This window comes from Triticum aestivum, chromosome 4A, assembly GCF_018294505.1.
Source record: "Triticum aestivum cultivar Chinese Spring chromosome 4A, IWGSC CS RefSeq v2.1, whole genome shotgun sequence".
NCBI lineage: Eukaryota > Viridiplantae > Streptophyta > Magnoliopsida > Poales > Poaceae > Triticum > Triticum aestivum.
In genome coordinates, this window is record NC_057803.1 from 351,284,454 (window position 1) to 351,306,310 (window position 21,857).

Here is a 21,857-nt window from a genome sequence, read left to right on the forward strand (position 1 = left end):
GAACAATCCTGCACTAGTCGGATCGCATCAATGCCGACTCAGCAGTGTTGATGTTGGAGAACAATTGCCGTTTCACGCCCCTAAATCAGAAATTAGGGCGGCTCAAACGCCACTTCAATGACATGGGGACACTGATGGCGGCTCTGGTTAAGTATGCTGACTCTGATGGTACCAAGGACCCCGAGTCTGATGATGAAAAGTCGGGTAAGGGAAAGAAGAGCAGCAACACCAAGGGGCAGTAGCATAACCCGGTGAACCAGGGAGGCAACAGTAAGCGCAAAGCTGATAATAGTTTTGACTTTGTGGCTAACACCAATGCGTAGAACAATGGTCAGCGTCGAAAGGGTAAACCGTCCCCACGAACCGGAGGATCTGGCCTCAATCTTGAACAGATGCTAAATCAGCCCTGCCCAAGACATGGTACGCGAGAAAGACCGTCCAGGCACCTTTGGAAGCATTGTTACATTATGAAGGAGTACAATATTTCCAATCTTTTTCAAGACAGTCATGGGCCAGGTGGCAGTTCAGCATCCGGCTCTCACGGTCCGGGTTATGGCGGTGGCGGCTCTAACTCTGGATTCCAAGGAAATCAAGGTAATGGTTGTTACAATCGGCAGAGTAGTCAGGGGAGTCAACAGCAGCAACAGTCTGGTTACCAGAGCAACCTGAAGCAGTTGAATAGTGGACAATATCATGTCTTCACCACTAGCTTATGTAAGCGTGACCTGAAGCTTCATAAGAGGGCAGTCAATGTCGTTGATCCGGAGGTTCCCTGTTACTTGCGCTAGTCTGAGCAGCTCATCGTGTGGAGTCGGGAAGATCACCTGCCCCGGGTTGATAATCCGGGTCACTTGGCTTTGGTGCTCGGACCTCAGGTCGGAGGGTATAAATTTACCAAGGTACTCATGGACGGAGGGAGCAGCATCAATATCCTTTATTATGAAACTTTTCGTCGCATGGGGTTAACTGATAAAAATCTTAAGCTATCAAACACTGTTTTCCATGGCGTGGTGCCTGGTAAGTCGAGGTACCCAGTTGGTAAGATAGCTCTGGAAGTTGCTTTTGGAGATGATCATGACTCTAGGTCAGAGACATTGACCTTTGAAGCAGTCAAGACTCACAGCCCGTATCACGCTCTGTTTGGACGGTCGGCTTATGCCAAGTTCATGGCACGACCTTGTTATGTTTATCTGCAACTCAAGATGTCGGGTTACAAGGGGACCATTACAGTGCATGGGAGCCGTAAGATAGCTCTGGAATGCGAAGAAGATCATGCGGATTATGCTGAGTCGGTTTGTGCAACGGAGGAGTTAAAATTCTATAAGGACAATGTTGATCCGGCGGATATGACATCTTTGAAAAAGCCAACTACAGAGCATGATCCGGTCTTCAAGTTTAAATCGGCGGATGATACCAAGAAGGTATTTTGTTCCTGGTGATTCATCCAAGCAGTTCAGTATCAGTGCTAATCTGGATCCAAAATAGGAAAGCACGCTCATTGAGTTCATCCATGAGAACCGTGACATCTTTGCATGGAAGCCTTCAGACATGCCGGGTGTACCGAGGGAACTTGCTGAGCACACTCTTAATATTGATCCAAAATTTAAGCTGGTTAAGCAGTTTCTCTGTAGGTTTAATGAAGAGAGGCAGAAGCCCATTGGAGAGAATGTGGCCCGGATCTTGGCAGCCGGTTTTATCATCGAAGCTTTCCATCCTGAGTGGTTGGCCTACCCGGTGCTAGTACTTAAGAAGAACGGCACTTGGCGAATGTGTGTGGACTACACGGATTTAAACAAGGCGTCCGGCTGATCCTTTTGCTCTCCCTCATATTGATCAGATTATCGATGCTACGGCGGGTTGTGAGCGTTTGAGTTTTTTGGATGCTTATTCCGGTTATCATCCGATCAAGATGGTAGTTAAGGACCAGGAGAAGATGGCTTTCATAACTCCCTTTGGAGCCTTCTGCTATGTGACCATGCCTTTTGGACTCAAGAGTGCCTGGGCGACTTATCAGAGATGTGTGCAAAATTGCCTTCATGATCAAATTGGGCGCAATGTTCATGCTTATGTGGATGATATTGTGGTGAAAACTAGAGAGAAAGAGACATTGATAGATGATTTAAAGGAAACTTTTGATAATCTCCGGGTTTATAAAATGATGCTTAACCCGGCCAAGTGTGTTTTTGGTGTGCCGGCAGGCAAACTCTTGGGTTTTTTGGTGTCTAACAGGGGCATTGAAGCTAAACCAGAGAATATCAAAGCCATCACTTCTCTGGCTAAACCTGTGTGTGTCAATGATGTGCAATATCTGGCGGGTCGTATTGCAGCATTTAGTCAGTTGGGAGAGAAGGCCATCCCCCTGTATCAGATGATGAAAAAGACAAATAACTTTATCTGGAGTGATGCCGCTAATGGAGCATTTGAGGACTTGAAGAAACAGCTGGCTGAGCCACCCGTGCTTGCTGCCCCTGTTGATAAAGAGCCTTTGTTGTTATATGTGGCTACTAATAGCCGGGCTATTAGTGTAGCCATTGTGGTGGAACGGAAGGAGGCAGACAAAAGTGAGCACGGTGCCTTAGACAAATCAATCCTATTTCTCTCCTTCTTTGCAACGCAGATAGGTCAATCTGATTCAACAAGTATTTGTGATTCATTGTGCACAAATTAAACATTTATGCAATTAGGATCTAGATCTAGATTTTCAGCTTTGTATGTTCATTGGGGATTTGTTGTTGGTGAAAGAGAGAGCGAAATAGAGGGAATATTCCTTTTTCAAAAAAAGTTTAGATATTGAGCTGTACGCCTGTACTTTAGAATGTAATCTAGGTGTTCAAACTGCATAACACCGTTACTAAAAATATTTGGAATTTATCTTGTAGTGTTTGGTTTGTAGAGATGTAGGCTAGTGAGATACATACTGGTTAAGGTTATGTGATTTGTTTGCCATGTCGGATCCATGTAGCACAATGCTTCATACTCAGATCAAAGAAAAAAGTTGATCAATAGGTTTCAGCCATGGGTAGCCTCTCTTGCAATTTTGTGATGTCAGGTTTTAGCCATACTTTTTTTGTCAACGAATGCAGATTAGGTTCGTAGCCCGCATATGTATTTCTTTGCAGTTTTTTTCATGTTGTTAGGCGTGATTAACTAACATGTCCTTGTATGTCTTAGTAAGCTCAAGGACTATGTGGGAGCTGACCTAAAGAATTTTACAGTGTCACAATAATGATTTCGCTAAAGTGGTCGGACCCTTCCCTGGACCCTGCGCAAGCGGGAGCTACATGCACCAGGTTGCCCTTTTACAATAATGGTTTCGCTAAAGCTAGCAGGCGTTTCTGAACCTGTAAGTTCATTTTGTTTTCTATAGTTCTATGTATTCCGGTGTCATTAAACGTATGTAGCAGCTAAAGTTATGTGTAGGTAAGGTGGAACGTGAAACTTTCTTGTCTCCCCATCCCAGTAGTTCCATGTTTATTTCTCATAGATGTTGCCTATTATATAATACCAGGTCGTAGAGTGTTTGTATGCTAAATCCTACCAAAGTTATTGGTACAACTAATGCATTCGCTCTACTGACTAAATACATTGACAAAGCTACTCTTTTCTCTAGGCATTGCATTTTGTAAATTAAAAGAAAACGAGTAGCATCTAGATATATGTATTAATTGGTTTGTCAACGATTACCGAAAAAGGCTTCCGTCCCGTTTTATATATAAAGCACCAAGCAATTAGCACCCAGTACAAACACACGCCACGCCACCGCAACACATGCACATACCCAGGGCAGGATACAAAGGCGTTGAGCGCAACAACACCACCTCTAGCACTACCACGCAGAGATGAAGCTACATATGACGATCCATGCGCTCCAAGGCGGCGCCCTCAAGAAGGGAATGACACCGGCACGCCGCCACCGCCCGATCCAAGGATCAGAGTTTTCCTCGAAGCCGCATGACGGGCAATGAGAGCCGTGACGACGCCTTCAAGAAGGGAACGATCTTCGCCGTCGCCGGTCCGTCCGAAGATAAAACAGGTTCTCACCTCGGCCAACACTCACCGCCATCGAACGCCACTCCCCAGCAACCACGCCGCCCACATGGCCATGGAGACCGGGCAGCACCAAGGCACGGGCTCTACCCACGAGCACCGTGCTACCACCACCAGGGCCGCCGCCACCACCGCATCCAAGACCTCGACACCACCTCACCCGAGACCCGTCGCACCCCAATGAAAGGGACGAGCGGAAAGGTCCGACCTTTCGCACCCCTGGGCGACCCCCAGCGTCGAGACCCAATAGGTCGCCCAAAACTGGCATCCACCGACCTGTCCTGCAGCCCCGAGCGCGAGATGAGCTCGGTCCAGCAGCATCGAGGGGGCGACGAGGTCAGTCCTATTGCACCGTGCGGGAGACAAGCTCGGTCCTGCTGCATCGGGCACGGGACGAGCTCGATCCTGTAGCACCGGGGCGCGAGACGAGCGGTGGACCGCAGCTGGGAGAGGACCAGCCTATTGATGGGAGTAACGCCCGGGCGACGAGGAGAAGGGGTGAAGGTCGAGACGGCCCGACCACAAACGAGCCGATGCCGGAGAATCCGGTCGCTGCCACGAACAGATCCGTTGAGCTACCGTGGAGCCGCCATGACACCGGGAGGCCATCACCGAGACCTCCTGCTAGAGGTGTACTGTCTTTCGATGAGATGATGGATATCGCTTTGGTGGAAGTCGACTTTGACGATTCGACTACGAACGTGCGAGGACGTCGTGCCTTAGCAATTGCTAAACCAACTCCGAGAGGTTATTGACCACGCCAGAGCACGATCAACCTGACCACGAAGGTCTATTTCCTGCAAGCAAACAAAGAACAAGCAAGAAACTAACATTGCAATCTGGATATTGCGAATATTAGATGAAAGCTTTATTGATCAAGGTGGAGTTCTGTGACATCTTTGTCTGGTCGTTGAACACAAACAAAGTATGCGAAGTTGCAGCTATGGCGAACTTTTAATCTAAACAAAACCCAAAGTCTAAACGATGCCCTAAGGGCTGTATATACGGATGAGAGAGGGGGGGGGGGATTTCGTGGCCCTTGGAGGAGGGGTCTGAAATCAACCCTAACTCTTGTATCCCCACACATACGGACTCTAAAAACAACATATAATCAAGTATTTCGAAATTACATGGGCCTGGCTCAAAAATAAGATGATGCAGCACCTACAATAGCCTCTGGACAAAATTTATGAACTGACATCTTGTATATTTTGTGCAAGGCTTCATGCACTCATTATGGTGGCTTCAAAGCCCTGGAATCATCACTTGTGACTCCGTTCGTGTTCCCCTTCCGGATGCCATCATCTCCATGCTTGAACTTGCTCCAAGATTCATCTTTCTTGTCCAAGCTAGGCCCTTCATTTGTAAGCAAAATAAATGTACCCAATTTAGGCAGCATCATATTGTCATGAACATTAGAATCGTTACCAAGAAACAAAAGTACCTGGTAATTCAATTGGTGTGCGCGAGCTCTACTAATTGGTCCAGTATGTATAGTAGTAGGGGATCTGGGTGTAACAATGGTATTGATGTCCTCGTCATCCTCCCCTTCTTGAAATGAAGTCGTCCTCGACTGAATCTCATCTTCCTCTCCCAAATAATGCTTCAAATATGCAATGTTAAAAGTGGGACTAACCCCAAAATCTGCAGGCAGCTCAAGTTTATGTGCATTATCATTTATTTTCTCTAACACCTTAAAAGGACAATCAGCACGTGGCATTATTTTTGATTTGCACAAATTAGGAAATATATCCTTACGCAAATGTAACCAAACAAGATCTTCAGATGCAAATACAACATATTTTCTACCCTTATCTCCAGCAAGTTTATATTTAGCACTTATACGCTCAAGGTTTTCCTTAGTTAACTAATGCATTTTTAAAATCAATTCAACACGTTCTTTAGCATCAAAATTAACCTTCTCTAAAGATGGAAGAAGCAAAAAAATCAATAGGTGCACGAGGTAGGAAACCATACACAATTTCAAAAGGGTACATCTTAGTAGTAGAATGCAATGAACGGTTATAAGCAAATTCAATATGAGGCAAGCATTCTTCCCACATTTTCTTATTATTTTTCAAAACAGCCCTAAGCATAGTAGACAATGTTCTATTGACTACTTCAGTTTGTCCATCAGTTTGGGGGTGACAAGTAATACTAAAAAGCAGTTTAGTCCCAACTTAGCCCATAAACATCTCCAAAAGTGGCTAAGAAATTTAGTATCACGATCTGAAACAATAGTATCTAGCACGCCATGCAAGCGAATAATTTCACGAAAGAACAAATCAGCAACATTAACAGCATCATCGCTTTTATGACATGGTATAAAGTGTGCCATTTTCGAGAATCTATCCACGACAACAAATATGCTATCCCTCCCCTTCTTTGTTTGAGGTAAACCTAAAACAAATTCCATAGATATATCCTCCCAAGGAACACTAGGTACAGGCAAAGGCATATATAAACCATAAGGATTGAGTCGTGACTTAGCTTTTTGACATGTAGTGCAGCGAGCAACAAAACGCTCAACATCGCGTCTCATCTTTGGCCAAAAGAAATGTGTATCCAGTATGCCCTCTGTCTTCTTCATGCCAAAGTGTTACATTAATCCTCCTCCATGCGCCTCCTGCAACAACAAAAGACGAACGGAGCTAGTTGGAATGCATAGCTTGTTAGCGAGGAACACAAATCCATCATTAACGACGAACTTGTTCCATGTTCTTTCTTTTTACAATTTTGCATTACATCTTTAAAATCAGCATCATGCACATATTCATCTTTGATGGTCTCCAAACCAAATATTTTGAAGTCAGGTTGTGAAAGCATAGTATAGCGACGAGACAATGCATCATCAATAACATTTTCTTTACCCTTCTTGTGTTTAATGACATAAGGGAAAGTCTCAATGAATTCAACTCATTTAGCATGTTTACGATTCAGTTTAGCTTGACTTTTAATATGTTTCAAGGATTCATGATCATAATGTATAACAAATTCTTTGGGCCATAAATAATGTTGCCATGTTCTCTAAAGTCCGAACAAGAGCATATAATTCTTTATCATAAGTAGAATAATTCAGACTAGGCCCACTCAATTTTTCAGAAAAATATGCAACAGGTTTGCCATCTTGTCATAACACACCTCCTAATTCAATTCCGCTAGCTTCGCATTCAAGCTCAAAAGTCTTATTGAAATTAGGAAGTTGGAGTAAAGGAGCATGTGTCAACTTATCTTTCAATACCGTGAAGGCTTCTTCCTGTGCGGTACCCCAAACAAAAGGTACATTATTTTTTGTAAGCTCGTTGAGAGGTGCAGTAATGGTGCTGAAATCTCTCACAAAACGCCTATAGAATCCAGCGAGGCCAAGAAAACTTCTCACTTGTGTGACCGTTTTGGGTTGCGGCCAACTCTCAATAGCTTCAATCTTGGCTTTGTCGACTTCAATTCCTTGTGGAGTAACAACATAGCCAAGAAAAGATACTCGGTCAGTGCAGAAGGTGCATTTTCCAAGGTTACCAAACAAACATGCATCACGTAGAGCAATAAAAACAGCATGTAAATGTTCCTCCAAAGATCTGCTATAATCAGTATATCATCAAAATAGACTACCACAAATCGTCCAATGAAAGCATGTAAAACTTCGTTCATTAATATCATAAAAGTACTAGGTGCATTAGTTAACCCAAAAGACATGACTAACCACTCATATAATCCAAACTTAGTTTTAAATGTTGTTTTTCATTCATGTCCCAATTTCATACGAATTGGATGGTATCCACTATGCAAATCAACTTTGAGGAATATTGTAGAGCAACTCAATTCTTCAAGCATGTCATCTAGCCTAGGAATAGGATGAAGATAACGAATAGTAATATTATTAATGCCTCTACAATCAACACACATATGTGACGTACCATCCTTTTTTGTCACTAGTATAATAGGAACAACACAAGGACTAAGAGATCCGCGTATATAACCTTTGTCGAGCAGCTCCTGTTGTAACACCCCGGATGTAATTTACCTTATATGTATCCCAACTCTTGCCGTTTCCGGCCTAAGTTATTTTATTTCCTCGGATTCGAGTTTTTGTCTCCGTGTGTTGTTGCCTTTGTTGTGCATCTCATATCATGTCATCATGTGCATTGCATTTGCATACGTATTCGTCTCATGCATTCGAGCATTTTCCCCGTTGTCCGTTTTGCATTCCGGCGCTCCTATCTCCTCCGGCGCCCATTTCTACCTCTTTTCATGTGTGGGGGTTAAACATTTTCGGATTGGATTGAGAATTGCCAAGCGGCCTTGGTTTACTACCGGTAGACCGCCTGTCAAGTTTCGTACCATTTGGACTTCGTTTGATAGTTCAACGGTTAACCGAGGGACCGAAAAGGCCTCGTGTGTGTTGTACCCCAACAACCTTCCAATTTGGCCCAAAACCCACCAAAAACTCTTCCATCATCTAGAGCGTTCGATCACGATCGCGTGGCCACAAACCGCACCTCATTTGGACTCTCCTAGCTCCCTCTACCTATAAATAGGTGATCCCTTCCGAAATTCGCGGTTCATTCTACCCCTAACCCTAGCTCCTCTTCCTCCCGCCGCGCCGGACATGTTCGTTCCGGCCGGACAAAGCCGCTGCCGCCGTCGCCCGCGGCGAATCAGCTCATGCCACATGGCCGCCGGCCGCCTCCCACCGACACGGGCCCGCAGGCCCAGCGCCGGCCCTCCCCGCCGCCTATCCGGGCCGAGGCGCCCGACGCCCGCGCCTTCATCGCCGCCTCCGCGCCCGACTTCGCCGCCCGCCGCCACCGACCTCGCCGGCGCCGCGGCCTCGTCCCTTCCTTCCGGGGACCGCTGACCCCGCCCGACGCTCGCGCCTCCACGCCGACCTCGTCGCCCTTGCCGCCCCGACCGGATCCGGCGAGCCCCTCAACTCCGGCGACGCCCTGCCCCTTCTCCGGCGAGCCCACCGCCGACCTTAGTTCGCACGCCGCTGCTACAGTGCCCGAACCCTAGATCCGAATCGGTTGACTTTTCCTCCCGCTCATTTATTTTTTGCAATTTTCATCATGTCGTAACTCCGCATCCGTAGATCCGATTTGCGCGTGTAGCATATCAAAATGTTCGTCTCAGAGAGTACATTATTTCATCTCATTACATCATTTTCATTTGAGCTCATCTTGATGCCCAAAATGCTGTTGGAAGAGGGTTATGTGATATAATTGTCAGATCTGTTTCATCAAATAGCTATTTGTCATTTTTGCCATGATTGATGTGTGCATATTATACTCCTGAGCTCTACATGAGTTTTGTTATATGCCATGCCATCTTTACAGAGGTGCTTACCATGTATTTTGTGATATCTGTGGTGACTAGCACAAGCTTGCAAAGTAGGGCATTCGTTAATGCTGATTTCAGGGACTTAGAATTTCTCTAAGTCCTTGATCTGTTTTTGTCGGTATGCCATATGTTCATGTTGTTTCCCAGTGATCTGTGCCTCTTTTGAGGATGATCAGTAAGGATGTTTTGTTAACATTTTAGTTCTATATCCATCCATGTCTTTGTTTGCAATTATGGAGCACCCTAGCTTGAGTCAATCAAGCTCTACTTTTGCTATTTCGTGAATCCTGGCAGATTGTTGACTTGTTAGCGATTTTGCCGAGGATGTTGTTATTGATCCGTGCATGCTATGTTGTTGTTCTTGCCATGTCTAGCTTTTATGCTATGTATTCTTGATGGGTGTATGTTTAGTTTGTCATGCCATGCTCTGTAGTGAGTGCATCGAGCTCGTAAACATGCCTACTCGCTATCTGATTTGCATGCTCCAGTTTTTCACAGTCTGTAATCTGATTATGTTTTTGCCATGTTCACATGCTTGCAATTTTATTTTCTGACCCCTTTTGGCTCAAGGTCACTAAGGGACTTTTGTTAAGTGCTTTGAGTAGCTTCATTTCATGCCTTGCTTTGCCATGTTAAGTTCCTGTAGCATGTAGTTTTCATGCTCCAAAGTGTGCTACCTGATGTTAAATTTCAGACTTGTGTTAATTTCACGAAGTCTGAAACCTGTTATCGTTTGCATTTTTGCCATGCTTGTTTGAACCTGTTAATGGATGAATTGGCAGTAGCTCAGTGTTCATCTTTTGTTAAACATCATGAGTGGATCCCTGCCATGTATTTTGTTGTCATGTTTGAGTGCTGTAGCATAATTATCTTGATGCTTTTAGATGTCTACTTGCTGATTATCGCGGACCGGTGCCATATTTGTTTTGCTTGCCATTTTTAAACCGTGCATCCGATTCCGGTGTTCTTTATATCGATTTCAATCGAAATCACCTCACATTTCCAATGGAACTCTTAGATTTCCAAGTTGAGGCCAGGTTCAATCATTCCTTGTCAAATCTTGCATATGCATCACCTACCGCATCCCGCATAGCATACCATGTTTGCATCATGTTTGTTTGAGCATTGCACGTGGTTGATTGCATTCCTTTTGCTTGTTTGTCTTGTTTGGGTAGAGCTGGGAGACGAGTTCACTAATGAGGAGCCCATTGAGTTTTCTTACGAGGATCAAGTCAACTCTGACAACTTTGCAGGCAAGATGATCATACCCTCGAAATCACTTCTATCTTTGCTTGCTAGATGCTTGCTCTTTTGCTATGCCTATGCTACGATACCTACCACTTGCTTATCATGTCCTAGCAAACCGTTGATTGGCTATGTTACCGCTTTCCTCTGCCCCTCTTATAGCTTTGCTAGTTGCAGGTGAAGATTGGAGATCGTTCCTTGTTGGAACATTGTTTATTTTTGGGATATCACTATATTATCTTGTTATCTTGATGCACCTATATACTTGGTAAAGGGTGGAAGGCTCGGCCTTATGCCTAGTGTTTTGTTTCACTCTTGCCGCCCTAGTTTCCATCATATCGGTGTTATGTTCCCGGATTTTGCGTTCCTTACGCGGTTGGGTTATAATGGGAACCCCTTGACAGTTCGCCTTGAATAAAACTCTTCCAGCAAGGCCCGACCTTGGTTTTACCATTCACCACCTAGCCTTTTTCCCTTGGATTTCGCGGACTCAAGGGTCATCTTTATTTTAAACCCCCGGGCCAGTGCTTCTTTAAGTGTTGGTCCAACCCAGAGCACCGTGCGGGGCCGTCCCTTGGCAACTTGGGTTACATTGTCTCCCGTACGCTTAGTTTATCCGGTGTGCCCTGAGAACGAGATATGTGCAGCTCCTATCAGGATTTGTCGGCACAACGGGTGGTCTTGCTGGACTTGTTTTATCATTGTCGAGGATGTCTTGTAGAACCGGGATGCCGAGTCTGATCGGAATGTCTCGGGAGAAGGAATATCCTTCATTGACCGTGAGAGCTTGTGATGGGCTAAGTTGGGACTCCCCTGCAGGGATTTGAACTTTCGAAAGTCGTGCCCGCGGTTATGGGCAGATGGGAATCTGTTAATGTCCGGTTGTAGATAACATGGAACTTAACTTAATTAAAATAAATCAACTGCGTGTGTAACCGTGATGGCCTCTTCTCGGCGGAGTCCGGGAAGTGAACACGGTGTTGGAGTAATGCTTGACGTAGGTTGTTCTAGGATCACTTCTTGATCATAGTTCTTCGTTCGTGCTTTGCCTTCTCTTCTCGCTCTCTTTTGCAAACAGGTTAGCCACCATATATGCTAGTCGCTTGCTGCAGCTCCACATATTACCTTACCTTACCTATAAGCTTAAATAGTCTTGATCGCGAGGGTGCGAGATTGCTGAGTCCCCGTGACTCACAGATTACTTCCAAACCAGATGCAGGGACCGATGATTCTGTTCCAGATGATGTGCTTGAGCTCAAGTGGGTGTTCGACGAAGACTCTCGCCGTTACTATGTGTCTTTCCCTGATGATCAGTAGTGGTGCCCAGTTGGGGCGATCGGGACCATTTCGCATGTTGGGGTTGATCTTTTATTTTGGTACCGTAGTCGGACCATGAGTGTATTGGATGAGCGTAATGTTATTCATGTATTTGTGTGACGTGGCGAGTGTAAGCCAACTATGTATCTTTTCCCCTATTATCTATTTACATGGGTTGTTGTGAAGATTACCTTACATGCGACATTGCTTTCAATGCGGTTATGCCTCTAAGTCGTGCTTCGACACGTAGGAGATATAGCCGCATCGAGGGTGTTACAAGTTGGTAATCAAAGCCTTCCCCGACCTTAGGAGCCCCCCTGCTTGATCGAATTAGCTGGCGTTGTTGAGTCTAGAAAAATGTTTTGAGTCATTTAGGAATTATATATCGAAGAGTTTAGGAATTCTTTTTACTCCCCAGTCCCTTCATCGCTCTGGTAAGGCATCCTGACGTAGAGTTTTGACTCTTCTCTTCTCAAATTTCACTATTAAAAATTTAGGATCACGCGGGTATCTTGGAATCGTTTCGATCGATTTGTGACGAGAACATTGTTCTTGGTGCCTCCTGTCATTTAGGGGTTGTGGCAGTGTCCCGGGGAGTTGAGCTCCGAGGTGTTATCGTCACAATTTTATCGTTGCAGTTCTGGAATACCTGAGTTTAGTTTCGCCGACATCGAAAATCTCTTTTATGCAGTTGTTGGTGAGATAACCTCGACGCCACCCAGTACTGGGGCGGGAGTTGGGGAGTATTGCCATAACTTGTATAACGGATGCTTTTCAAAGGTTGAGGTAAACGACTTCCGAAGTTTTTCTCGGTTATGTGTTGAAGGATGGATACAGCTGGATGTAGGATTTGTTAGATTTGGGTGAGATATTATGCTTCCCCTGTATCCCCAACACCTGATTGCATAACCGGAAAGGTTCGGGAGTTTCATAGGTGGGAATTCTTGTAGCTCTAGTTCTTCTTCCGCGGATATTTGGTTTGAGATTGGGTGATCCTTACCGAGTATTTGTTCTTGTTCCGTACCTTGTTGTTTTATTCTTCTACATCAATTCTAAGTGGCTTCTCAATTTATGGATATGTGACCATTTCAATTGGAATGCATTTGTTCATTTTGTTCGGATGTGAAGACTATATGTTGCAATTTCAACCCGCTTGATTCAGCTTCAATATTTGTCTATCAATGTGCTAATGGATGTCAACCTCTTCAGGATGGCTCCTCCAACGCGCACGACTCCGAATCCTGATCCGCCACCACCACCTCCACCTCCGGAGGCATGGCAAGCTGTGATGGCCGCTACCAATGCAAACACGCAGCTGATCATGCAACTTCTTCAAGAGCGCAATCAAGGGAACCATGGTCAAGGCAACAATCAGAATCACTTTGCTACACTCAACCAGTTCCTTGCTAATAAGCCAAAGACCTTCAGCAATTGTGTTGATGCAACAGACACTGATGATTGGCTCGTGGATATATGCAAGCATTTCGAGTGCAGTAACGTCAGGCCTGAGGACTTTGTCAAGTTCGCTTCCTTCCAGCTCAAAGACCAAGCTGCAGAATGGTTTCACCAATACAAAGATTCCAGAGGAGACCGTGTGATTACCTGGGATGAATTCCGTCAAGACTTCAAAGCTCATCATATTCCTCAGAGCATAGTTGAAAGCAAGCGTGAGGAATTCCCAACCTGAAGGAAGGCTCTATGTCTGTTTACGAGTGCAACAAGATGTTTCAGAAGCTCGCCCGTTTTGCTAAGCAAGACGTCCCTGACGAGAAGATCATGATATACCATTTCAGGGGTGGTCTCAGAGAAGAAATCCAGCTAGGTCTCATTCTCTTTGAGCCAAGAGGTACGATGAGTTTTACAACATGGCAATGAAGCAAGAGACTGCTCAACTGAAGTGCGATGCTTCCAAGAAGCAAGTCAGAGATGCTAATCCTTCTTCCTAACTCAAGTGACTAAGCAACAGAAGTATTGGCTTCCTCCTCCTCCGTTCTGCCAGCCTTATCAGCAGAAGAGCAAAGGTGGCAGTGGATCTTCCCACCCACCCAACCCTGGATTTCAGAACAAGACTTCCTCTCAAGCTCCAAGATCGAGTGCTCCGTATCACCGTCCGCTTTCAGAGGTCACGTGCAACAAGTGCCAACAGAAGGGTCACTATGCCAACAAATGCTTCAATCAGAGGCGTCTCCCTCGTCCTCCTCCTGTGAGATCGGCAAGTACTGCTGTGGTCAAGCATAACCCCAAGCACGCCAAGGTCAACTTGTTGAATGCAGCTCAGGCAGAGGACTCGTCAGATGTTATCATGGGTAACTTTCTAGTTAACTCTGTTCCTGCTAAAGTTCTTTTTGACACTGGTGCATCGCATTGTTTCATGTCAAGATCATTTGTTTCCAAGCATGACTTCATTTCGCAAATGTTGGGTAAACCTATGGGAGTGGTTTCTCCGGCTAAGTCTATGAGGGCTACTTCAATAGTCCCAGATGTTTCTATCATGATGGGTGATTTCAAGTTTCTAGCTTCTCCAATGGTCCTTGGTAACTCGGATATTGATTTTATTCTCGGAATGGATTGGCTTTCTAAGCACAAGGCTCAGCTTGATTGTGCTGCCAGGAAGATTCAATTGAATCATTCGTCTGAGGATGTAATTGTCTTTGCTGCTAATGACGATACCATCCGTCTGTTTTCTCTCAATGAGAAGGGTGAACTGGATGCCATCTCTCAAATTCCAGTCGTTTGTGAATATCAAGACGTCTTTTCAGAAGAGCTTCCAGGAATGCCTCCGCACCGGCCAGTTGAATTCGTCAATGATCTTGAGCCTAGCACGGAACCTATTTGCAAACGTCCTTACAAGCTTGGACCTGAAGAGTTGAAGGAGCCGAAGAAGCAACTCGATATTCAAGAGCGAATGGGGCTCATCCGACCTAGTTCTTCTCCGTGGGGTTGTGGAGTTCTTTTTGTGAAGAAGAAGGATGGAACGGACCGACTTTGTGTTGACTACCGTCCATTGAACAAGAACACTATAAAGAACAAGTACCCACTTCCCAACATCAATGAGCTGTTCGAACAACTCAAAGGTGCTCAAGTATTCTCCAAGCTCGATCTCCATATGGGCTATCACCAGATTCGAATCCGTGAGCAAGATATTCCCAAGATGGCTTTCAGAACAAACTATGGTTCATATGAATACACTGTCAGGTCTTTTGGCCTCGTCAACGCTCCTCCGACTTTCTCTCGCATGATGAACTTCATCTTCAACGCCTACACAAATGACTTTGTCTTGGTCTACCTCAATGACATTCTAGTCTTTTTGAAGAACAAGGAAGATCATGCCAAGCACTTGCGTTTGGTGCTCGATAAGCTCAGAGAACATCAGTTCTACGCCAAGTTCTCAAAGTGCGAGTTTTGGCTCGATGAGGTTCTCTATATTGGGCATATCATCTCTGCCAAGGGCATAGCGGTGAATCCTGAGAAGGTGTCTGCAATTGTGAATTGGGAACCACCTCAGAACGTGAAGCAACTCCGCAGCTTCCTTGGTCTCGCAAGCTACTTTCGAAGGTTCGTTGAGAACTTTTCAAAGATCGCGAAGCCTCTTTCAAACCTTCTCCAGAAACACGTCAAGTACGTTTGGTCTCCGGAATGTGACATCGCTTTCAACACCCTGAAAGAGAAATTGGTCACTGCTCCAGTTCTGACTCCTCCTGATGAATCCAAACCGTTCGAGGTCTTCTACGATGCCTCTCTTCAAGGTCTTGATGCAGTGTTGATGCAAGAGAAGAAAGTTGTGGCTTATACATCTCCCCAGTTGAAGCCCAACGAGAAGAACTACCCCACTCATGACCTCGAGTTGGCGGCAGTTGTGCATGCTCTTTTGACTTGGAGACATCTCTTATTGGGAAGAAAAGTGGACATCTTCACTGACCACAAGAGTCTCAAGTACATTTTTACTCAGCCTAATCTCAACCTCAGGCAGACTCGTTGGGTCGAAATGATTCAAGAGTATAATCCGAGTATTGAATATACTCAAGGCAAGGCCAATGTGATTGCTGACGCTTTGAGCAGGAAGGCTTACTGCAACAGTCTGATTATCAAGCCTTACCAACCCAAGCTTTGTGAAGCTTTCCGCAAACTCAATCTGCAAGTTGTTCCTCAAGGTTTCCTCGCCAACCTTCAAGTCTCTCCTACTTTGGAAGATCAGATTCGCGAGGCTCAACTTCTTGATGCTATGGTGAGGAAGGTGAAAATTGGGATTGCCAAGAGTCAACGCAAGTACAAGTGCTATCGCCTTGATGACAAGGACACTCTCTTCTTCGAGGATCGCATTGTTGTGCCTAAAGCTGACCTTCGTAAAGTCATCATGAATGAGGCTCACAATTCACTCCTCTCCATCCACCCTGGGAGTACGAAGATGTACCAGGACCTCAAGCAGGCTTATTGGTGGACTCGAATGAAGCGCGAGATTGCTCAGTTCGTGAATGAATGTGATGTCTGCAGAAGAGTGAAGGCGGAACACCAACGACCAGCTGGTCTCCTCCAACCTCTTGCCATTCCAGAATGGAAGTTTGGCCACATTGAGATGGACTTCGTGACTGGGTTTCCAAAGTCCAAGCGTGGCAATGATGCTATATTCATTGTCATCGACAAACTCACTAAAGTGGCTCACTTTCTGCCTATCAAAGAGTCTATTGTCGTGGTTCTAACTCTGACAGTGATGTAGGGGGGTGAATATGGAGAGGCTAGATCTTAGCTATTGGGAAGTTGTTACACGCGAGGTTTACGAGTTCAGGCCCTTCTCAGAGGAAGTAATAGCCCTACGTCTCGGAGCCCGGAGGCGGTCGACTGGATTATGCGTGTATGGATTACAGGGGTGCGAACCCTTCATACTGAGGAGGGGGTGGCTTATATAGAGTTCGCCGGCACCCTCCTGCCCTCAGTAATGCAGGGTTTAAGGTACATTTAAAGTTGGGCGTTACTGGTAACGTCCCTAATAAAGTGTTATAATGATCATAAAGACTACTTAACAGCCGACCGTTTGCCTGCGGAGTGACTTTAGGTCTCCTGGCAGTCGAGTGGTTGGCTTCATGGTCGAGTGATAGCTTCTTGGTCGAGTGTCTTGAACCCGTCGAGTGGGATACCTTCAAGTCGATTGAAAGGTGACTTCTTCTAGGGATGTCCTTGGGTAGGGCTCCTTGGACGGGTCCGTGCCCCTACCCTAGGTACATAGCTTCATCATTAGCCCCCGAATGGATTGAGGTTAGAGTGGGGAAAGAGTTGGGGATCTTTTCGACTGGTTCTTCGGGCTACACGAGTGCCTCGTTTCGGGCCGATCACCACGGATGACGTGATCAACCTCTTTCAGTCGCCTTGATCCATTCTAGGCCTTTCGTCGAGTGAATTTCTTTGCTTGTCACATGCCGAGTGTCGGCGCGAGCGAGGTCTTCTGTTTTTGGCAAGTTGTTCTTCGGCCCGCGGATGTCGCGGGATTCGGATTTTGGGAAGTGCGCGGGACCGGAGCAGCCGCAGTAATCGGAAGCGATAAAGCGGAAGTTCCTCGATATCCGTGTCGCCTTTTTCGGCACGTACTGCGCGCGCGTCTGCTGCGGGATTTGACTGGATAGCCTGGGCCTACCAATCAGCCACTCGGGAGCGGCCCCTTATAAGTTGCCGGCTCGGGGTTTCCAAGCCGTGCGCTCTCTTCTCCTTCCTTCTTCCTCTCTCCCTTCGCCCGTCCTCCCGCTACCTCCGCTCTCACCCTAGCATCGCGAGCCCGTGTGAGATCTCGCCGGCGACGATGGTGAAGGGCAAGACCACTTCTTTGGAGCGCGCAAAGAAGGCGGCGGCGGCGGGGAAAGGGAAGAGGTCTGCTCGGGGCGGATCCTCCTCCAGGACCGCTCTGCCCAAAGGTTGGATCCAGGGCGACTGGATGCCATCGGTGCTCCGGCAAGAGGATCTCGACGATATGGTCGAGGGGGGAGTCATTCCCCACGAAGCTGCGCGTCTTCCGGGGGGAGAGATCGAACCTCAACCCCGCGATGGTGAGTGCGTGCTCCTAGCCACCCACATCGACCGAGGGTTTTCTCTGCCGCCCCATCCTTTCTTCCAGAGTTTCCTGAATTTCTTCGGAGCGCAGCTCCACCACTTCACTCCCAACTCCATTGTCTACCTTGCTGCTTTCATCTCCATGTGTGAGGCTTTCTTGGGTTGTCGACCCCATTGGGGACTCTTCAAACACATCTTTACCTGCCGTTCTCAATCGGTCAAGAAGGCTAAGTCGAGTGACGAGAGGACGCAGGTGATCCAGCTGTGCGGGGGCCTGGCGATCCAGACGAGGGGGAAGAGTTGTTTTCCATCTATCACCTTCCCGGAGTCGGTCCGTGGCTGGCAGTCGACCTGGTTCTACTGCAAGGACGAGGCGACCCCAGGACAGTCGACTGGTCTTCCTCTTTTTTCCCTCGACCGAGCCGAGAAGCCTGCCTCTCTGAAAGTCGCGCCGGAGGAAAAGGCCCAAGTCAAGGAGCTGGCAGGTCGAGTGGTTGAGCTTGTCCGCGAGGGCATGACTGGTATGGACCTGCTGGAGGTCTTCCTTCAAAGGCGCATCCAACCGCTCCAGGCCCGCGACCACCCGATGTGGCTGTATTCGGGTCTTGACGACACCACTCGGGTCCACCCGGAGGAGGTCACCGACGAGATGGTGGAGGGGTGGCTGTCGAGCATCACGGGGAACAAAGACAACCCCCGAGGAGCCAGGAGGGTAATCCCACTCGACAACTCGTATGAGGTGGACCAGGTATGTCTTTGTGCTCCCGACTGATATCTTGTCTTCTGTATTGGTCTTCTTTGAATAAGTCGATTGACTTTCGTCTTGTCTGTTGTTTTCCAGGCGACCACCGAGATGTACTCGACGCCCAACGGGGCACAGGGGTCGACTGAGGAAGGGGAGGCGAGCGGAGGCGAGAGCGGGGACGACCAAGGCGAGTGGGAGTCCGACGGTGAGGGAGAGGGAGGCGACGACATGTTCTCCAGCGAAGGGGAGGAGGAGGAGGTTGAACCCCCCCCCCCCCCCGCCCGGAGGGGCGATCCAAGCTCACCCACGATCCAGCGCGGGAACATGGCAAGGCGACTGCTCCTGTTGGGCAGTCGTCGAAACGCCCTCGGACTTCTTCTCCTCCGCCAATTGGGAAGGCTCCCAAGCATCCACGAGTGACGCCATCCAAGCCGCCCAAGGCTCTGCCCAAGATGAAGATAGCTGTTCCTACCATTTCCGGGTAATAATAAGACTTTCTTTCCTTTGTCGGCCATGGACGGATCCTTGGTCGATTCACTGAGCCAACTGATTGACTTTCGAGATTTGCAGCGGTGCTACTTCTGAGGTCTCTGCCAGGAACGACGACCAAGAGATGGAGGACGCTGTTACCTCCAACCCTGGTATGATTGCTGACGTCCTGCCTTTGAGTCGACTAAACCTTTATTGCTACTCTGGTCGATTGAATGTTTTCCTTGTAGCTCCTCCTCATGTTATCGACCTCCCGGACGATGAAGACAACGAACCGTTGAGAGTGAGGAAGCACAAGAGGGCGTCGGCTGACAAGACCCCCCAATCCGCTCTGGCGTCCGAGGCCGAGGCTCGGGATGGTGGTGACACCACTCGGGCTTCAGTGACCTTCGCTGTTCCTCTGGCGAGTGCGCGGCCCTCGTCGTCGACTGCGGATCTGTCTTTGCTTTTTGCCACATACCCCGTCCCTGAGGACCAAGCGGCTGCTGCAAAGGAGGCTATACGCCAGGCGGGGATCATGATGGAGCAAGTGAAGATGGCTCAGGAGGCCAGCCAAGCAGCCTATGACGCGAGTTCGGCTCTTCAGAGCAACGTCCAGGTCAGTCGACTCAACACTTGGTCTGTTATGATATGCTGTTTGGAGAGTCTCTTTTTCGAAGATCTTTGTATTTGTACACCCACTGGGTGTGTCTGCCAATCCTTGGACAAGTGGGGGCACGCTAAGTGCACCCACTGGGTGTAGTCCCCGAGACTACGGTGGACTGCTGGCAGTCGACTGTAGTCTTTACATTGTGTTGCTGTAGCTGTATTTCTTCACTCGGTTTGGTCGGGCCAGGTCGAGTGGAACTTTTTTTTTGGTCAAACCAGTGGGGGCACGCTGAGTGCACCCACTGGGTGTAGTCCCCGAGACTACTGTCGAATGTTTTTGATTCGGCTGTGGTCTTAGAAACGTCGTCATTGTCCCTTAGTTACTCGGAAGCAACTTATCTTGGACGTCTGTCGACTGATTTTGCTTTTACAGAAATCCTGCGAACTCGTAGCTCGCTATACTGAGTTGGAGAAGTAGAAGATTCAACTGAACCTTGATCTGGAGCTGGCCAGAACAGAGCTGCAGAAGGTCAGAGACGGCGCCGCAGGTAAGACGACTTTGTCGATTGGTTAGTCTTTGGGCTTGAGTACCCTTTTGTTATTTCCGATTCAATCATCATTTCTTCGCAGAAAAACTGAACGAAGCTCTGGCGAAGAAGGATCAGGTCTTGGCTGTTGCCCGTAAGGAGGCTGATGACAAGACCGCTCTGGCCGCACAGAAGCTGGCTTCGGTCGACCACTTAGAAGAAGAGAATACCAAGCTGAAGACCGCTCTGAATGAAGCCAACAGGGAGTGTTCACGTTGGAAGAAGGAGAACCTCACCCTGAGCGAGAAGCTGGAAGGCATCGCTCGCGGGAGGGACGACCTGGAGAGCTACTTGGGGAGCCTCGCCAAGAAGTTGTACCTTAAGCTTGAAGGTGCACATTCAGTTCCGACTAGTTTTTGTGTCGACTCAGTCTATGAAAATTGACTTATCCTTGGATCGTGTATGCAGAGCTTTGCCAGAATTTTGAAGAGGAGACCAGTCGAGTGGAGACAAGCTTGGACCCTGTTAACTCTCTTGTGAAGGACGAGGCTGCAATGAACGTGCTCCGTCTGGAGTCTCGTACTGCCAGCATCGTTGACTATCTGGCTCGGCTGAAAGTGGCGATGTCGCGGATCGACACATCACTCTGGCCTGGGACGACGCTTCAGAACGACCTCGAGTCTCTGATGGCTCGACTTAACGAAGTCCCAGGTCGAGTGGCGGAATGGAAGAAATCTTCTGCTAGATGTGGTGCTGATGTCGCTCTGTCTCTGGTCCGCGTCCATTGCAAGGAGGCGCGAGAAGAAAAGCTGGCGGCCATCCAAGTTGCCAATACCAGGAAGCACAGCTTTCAAGACTTCATGGAGACCTTCATCGCTGCTGCCACCCGCATTGCCGACGGGATCGACTTGGATGAGTTCGTCGCCCCTTCTAGTCCTCCTCCCGAGGAGTGAAAAACTTTGAATTTACCTCGGGATGCCGAGTGGATTTGTAACCGTTTAAACTCCGCCGAGCCGAGGGCTCGAGTACTTTGAGGTCTGGGACCTTCTGGGCTTTTTCTGAACTTGATTTCTCGTTGGATATCTTCACGGTTTGATTCGTCGAGTGGAACTTGATCTTCACTCGGAATAATCTTGTATTTGCGACGCAGCTCCGAGGGAGAAGGTAGCGGTCGACTCGCGGATTGGGTCGAGTCTTGTACTTAGGCGAGCACTTGGCTGTAGCTAAGCCTCCGAGTGAGAGGTTTACTCTCCACTTGGTAGGATTTTTAAACACTTAGGCGAGCACTGGGCTGCAGCTAAGCCCCCGAGTGGGAGGTTTGCTCCCCACTCGGTAGGATTTTTTTTCAAACTTAGGCGAGTGCCGGACTGCAGCTAAGTCTCTAGGTGAGAGAACTTAGGCGAGTGCTGGACTGCAGCTAAGCCCCCGAGTGGGAGGATCGCTCTCCACTCGGTAGGATTTTTTCAAACTTAGGCGAGTGCCGGACCACAGCTAAGTCTCTAAGTGAGAGAACTTAGGTGAGTGCT